The sequence below is a fragment of the Protobothrops mucrosquamatus genome, unplaced genomic scaffold, assembly GCF_001527695.2.
Source record: "Protobothrops mucrosquamatus isolate PMUCROS unplaced genomic scaffold, P.Mucros_1.0 scaffold5233, whole genome shotgun sequence".
NCBI classification, from domain to species: domain Eukaryota; kingdom Metazoa; phylum Chordata; class Lepidosauria; order Squamata; family Viperidae; genus Protobothrops; species Protobothrops mucrosquamatus.
This window is the reverse complement of record NW_015391101.1, coordinates 62,858-68,126: the sequence shown is the minus strand read 5'-3', so window position 1 is coordinate 68,126 and position 5,269 is coordinate 62,858.

Here is a 5,269-nt window from a genome sequence, read left to right as displayed (position 1 = left end):
TTTTCATGCCTCCTAACTTTTTGTTAGATTAGGAGACTTTGCTGTGTTGATCAAGTAATGTTCATCTTATTTTCTGATGCAATTTTGCTTGATGGCATTTATTTTACTAAAGGCTATTAGGCTTGATCAGTTTGAATTACAATTTAAGCTGCTCTTTCAGCATTTTTTACTAATCTCCACAAAGTGTTTGCAAGAGACCAGTCTAGGGGGGAAGCTCCAGAGAAGAGTAAAAAAACCTCTTGAAATGCTATTTTGTGTGAGGTAATTAATAAATCTGTTATTGCTAGAAACAGAGAAAATGATTATAGAGCATATTCTCTAATTTTTCTTCCCTGTGAGGTGTGAAGTAAGAAAATGTGGCAAAGTTATAGCAGAGACATTTGTCTGAAGAGAGGAAAGGAATGAAGCCATCATTCTTCTGAGCCAGGGTTTCTCAACCTTAGCAAGTTGAAGATAGGTGGACTTCAGTTCCCAGAATTCCTCAACCAGCTTGCTGACTGGGAAATTCTGGGAGTTGAAGTCCATCCATCTTTAATTTGCCAAGGTTGGGAAGCATTGTGAATCTTAGTTGTATAGTGCAAATTCAAAGGAACAAATGGAGCATTGCAGCATATAGAGCTACTGTCTGCCTATCTTTCCTTAAACTCAATGAACCTTTACCTGGAAATGCTCTGCAACTTAGCCATGTCTTCTCAGGAAAAGATGCAATTGGCAGGTGTTACACAAGTGCCACTCAAGTTCTTATCCAGGTTTTTTTCCTTTGAATCTAAAGTACTGTAAAAACTAATGCTTGCTTTAGAGCTGATGCATGGCTTGGCTTCTTTACTCTTTCACTGGCCCAAGTAGTAACAGTATGTTAATAATTGATTCCCCCCCCCCCAGTTACTAGCATTACTGACTTTCACTTCTAGGAATCTCAATTCTTAGACGAAAGTTTCCACATGGCAGTGTAACAATTCCATCCTTCTCATCTCTGTTTATATATAAGAGATATACAAGAGTAGACTTTTTTTCTCTCTCCAACAACACTTTATAAACTACATCAGAGGCAGGATGCTGCCTAAAAGAACATGTTAAAAATCCCTTGAAGCTATCGTGGCCCAAACATCTGTTTTTGCTAAGTTGCATTAGAAGGGCCATAATTTCATTACAGTGGAGCTTCAGATTTAATAAAGTTTGATATAATGTTGGCGTAAATGTCCTTTTATAGATGATAGTCTTGTGGAGGAGAAATCAGTTAACAATAAACAGCAAAGTTAGACAACTATTGTCTTTATTGCATAAGACACTGAATGTATTGGAGAAATGATCAAGAATCACTTGATCTAAAGCAAATGTATTATACAGGACTTGGCCTATTGTGGGCAATTCTTGCTATTATGCTTCAACATAGATCATATACAGCAGTGGTTCTCAACCTGTGGGTCGGGACCCATTTGGGGTCGATCGACCATTTCACGGGGTCGCCAAGCAAGGCTGTCCACCATTTTTTTTGTCCGCCATTTTTTTGTCCGCCATTTTTTCCCCCTTTTCTGGCGGGTGCCTTACCTCCCTTGGGCTGGGCCAGCTGGTGGTCGGCATGCTCCATCTCTGCCGCTTGCCAGATACGCCTCGGCCGGCGCAGGGGTCGGAACCACGCGTGCGTGGTGCTCCCGGGCAGGGAAAGTCCTCAACTTACGACCGGTTGGGTAGTCCTTGACTTACGACCGGTCTAGTCCTCGACTTACGACCGGTTTAGTCCTTGACTTACGACCGGTTTAGTCCTCGACTTACGACCGGTTGGGGTCGCGGCATTAAAAAGGTTGAGATCCACTGATATAGAGCCAGAAAAGATAAAGACAAAGTCTTTATCACAAGGTTAGAGCAATGCTTTGTGGTGAAAAGTTTACATGTCTAGAACTATGCAGTTTAGAAAAAGGTAACACAGAGGAAAATGGAATGCAAACATACTAAAATATAAAATGATGCCTCCCAGGCTAATCAACCATATGCACAGACCTACAAAGTATCGGCAAAATTCCAATATTTAAAATAATTTGTATTCTTAAAGAAAATATTTTGGTATTTAGAATAACAGATGGATTGGGTTACACAGTATTTTTGACATTGACAAAACAAATGATTGAACTTGATCTGAAATAGCATTGAGCTTTGCATCTGAATGCTTATAATTGGGCTTCGGAGACTTGAGTTTTTTACTATTTGCAGTAATATATTAAAGAAATCCTGCTTTGCCAGATTGCTTTTCTTATTGAATGCTATGACAACTCTCTCCTCTCTTCTGTTTTCCCAGACTTTGGGGTAGGATCGATGGGATCCCCCTTCCTGTTGTTTGAACTTTTGTACATGTTATGTACTGACTGGTCAAATGTTAAGCAGTGTAATCTGATAGCTGAGCCAAAACCTTTTAGAAAAGACTATCTTCACCTGGGATAGGAAATCAGAATTTTTAATCATGACTGCCACTAATAATTCCATTCCTGGTTGGAAAAAAACCCTCCCAATATGACTTGGCCTATAGTTAGAGAGAGTGATGCCATTATCGTTGGACTTGCACACCAACTTTGCTTCTGCTTATGTAATACTCTTATCGCTATCCTTTAGCTCAAATGGAATGACTGGCTGGCACGATCCATCTAAAATAATGGAACTGTTTTCACCAGCACTCAGGAGTTCACTAAAGTGAGCTTTGTCTGTGAGCAATGCTTGAGTAGTCAAGCTGGCAAGTGTTGTTATTTGGTCTTCTTGCCCCTTTACTGACTGAGACACACATTAGTCAGTAACAATCTCTGCACTTAGTGATTCTCTGTTATACAAGAGGATAGGAGCTTTCAGAAGCCAAGGTAACATTTGGAGGACATTGCTTTGACCTTCTGCATTTTCTTCACTCTGCTCCTTAAAAAACAAACTAACCTTTGCTCTGATGTTCTTTCTTCTCTTTCTCAGCTGTTATTCTGTGTACCACTGTAAAGTTTTGCCACTTTCCAGCTCTGCTCCTTGGTGTTATTTGTCTGATTGTTTCTCTTGACTTTTTTTTTTTTGAAAAATAACTTCTCAAAACTGGAGTTTATTCAAACCTCAGTATTTTGATGGAGACTCAAATATATGTTGTTCTTTCCCCCCCCCCCCAAACAATTGTATTGATTTTTCCCTTTTTACACCAGAAAGCTTAAGAAACAACGTGGAGATAGGGTAATCAGTTAGGTACAATAACATCATACATATATAGCTCAAATAATGCTCCTTAAAATTTCCCTCTCTAACAGTTAAAATAATATAGTCAAGCTAATACATTTCTAGGTAAGATTAATTCATTAATACATTCCTAAATAAGAATTCAATTAATCAATAGAAATTATCAACAACCTTTCATCGATGTAAATCAAACCCTGTTTTTAGGTTTATTAATTTCCAAATACCATATCTAACTTAGCCTTAAACAAAAATATTATTTACAATTCGGGTGTCCATAATTTCTCTTATTTAAGCATATTATTTCCATAATTACATTCTTACATTTCTCAACTATATTCTATTTCTTATTCAGTAATTCTTCATTTATTAATTTCATTTCTTCCATCATTACAATCTTTTTATCATTATAGCTCCACAAATTAACTATCATATCTAATAATAAAAAAAGCATAGGAAAAATAGAAAAATAATAATAAAAGAAACAAAAAGAGACCAAGAAAAAGAAAGAGAAAAGAAGGAAGATCTATTATTCCAAAAGATATATTCTTACTATATTTCAATATTAAATTCTAAATCTTATCCTAAAAACACCTTTTAAAAATCCAAATCCAAATCAATCCACATCTCTATAAAGCCGTTGCAACCCATAAATGTAATCTTAAATTCCATATTTGTATCTTATTCTAGCTTTCTTTCTGTTCCAAACAGGTTTCCATAGTATGGCCTCTAAGTCCACAAATAAAACTCCCTTCATTTCTTGCCGTAACGCATAAATAGGGGAGAATCTCCCATTGTCCATTTTGATAGGCTAGTGAAAAAGTTGTAGCGATTCTCAATAGCTTGTGGCTGAACATCCATCTTCATCTTTTTAGAAGTTGCATCTAGTTTAATTACAGTCATTTTTGAATCATCCAAAGTCTCAATAGATTGTCTATAAAATAATGTAGAGTCTTCTTTAATATTATTTTGCTCTCCTCCTATTGGAGGATTAACCAGTTGTTCAGTCTTTCCAGACCCCCAATAAAAATAATTTCTTCCCTCTTTTCCTTCTTTTCTTTAGTTATAAAAATAGTAGGAAAAAAATTCCTCCAAATTGCTAGCATATTAAGTTTCTGTAACAAGGATTTTAGGACTTCCAAATATTCAAAAATAAAATCAACCATTGAAAAAGTTAAAATTAATTTTTCTTTTGTTCCAAGGCTTTCCTTCCCCCATCAACCATGCCACTTTAAAATGATAGGGAAATGATTCCAAAGGCTTTTCACAGGAATAAATAGGAAAGGGAGAGGCAAGGAAAGGTTTCACCGAATCTTCCACGGTGGTTCTATTTCGCTTAGATGTTCTTGTGGCTTACGGCTGGGGCAGCTAAGTGATCGGCCATTTTACTAACCGATCTTTACTCCGTCGGCCCAAAGGAGCTCGCTTGGACAGCAGAGGGCGCCGCCGCCCCTCTTCAGTCAAACAGGCAGCCTCCTCAATGGTGGTCGCCCCTCCAGGGCAACCTTCGACCGAATCAAGGGTCTACCGGCGGGGAAACTCGGCCGGCAAAGAGAGAATCCTCTCTGAACGTCCGCAGCACTGCGACCCGGAACTGGAAGCCTCAAATATATGTTGTTCTGAAGTAGTAATCTATAAACCATGGTTTATAGTTTATGACTTAGCATGCAATCTCAGCTAACTCTGGATTATTTGATAATCGGCTGTTAAACAGAATTGCTAGCATCCTATATAAATCTGTACCGAGGTCACTTTTGGGAGGCAGTGTGTGGAATTTTTGCCATCCTAATTAAATGAATGATTGCAAAACATACAAAATTCTAATAATACAAAAATTGGTTCACTATCCTATTAAAACATTAAATTGGGATATGATATATAATTTAAAACAAAGAGAAAAATTAAAGAGACATCATTAAATTGTGCCTTATAAAGAAAAGGCTAGGACTTTTTTTTTAATGTGAGAGATTGATCTGACTGATATAACTCTTCAGTTCAGGTCACCTGATTAAATTGTTGGCTTTCACTAACAAGAGAAAATTGTTCCTGCTGTAGTACATATTTAATTTATGGAATA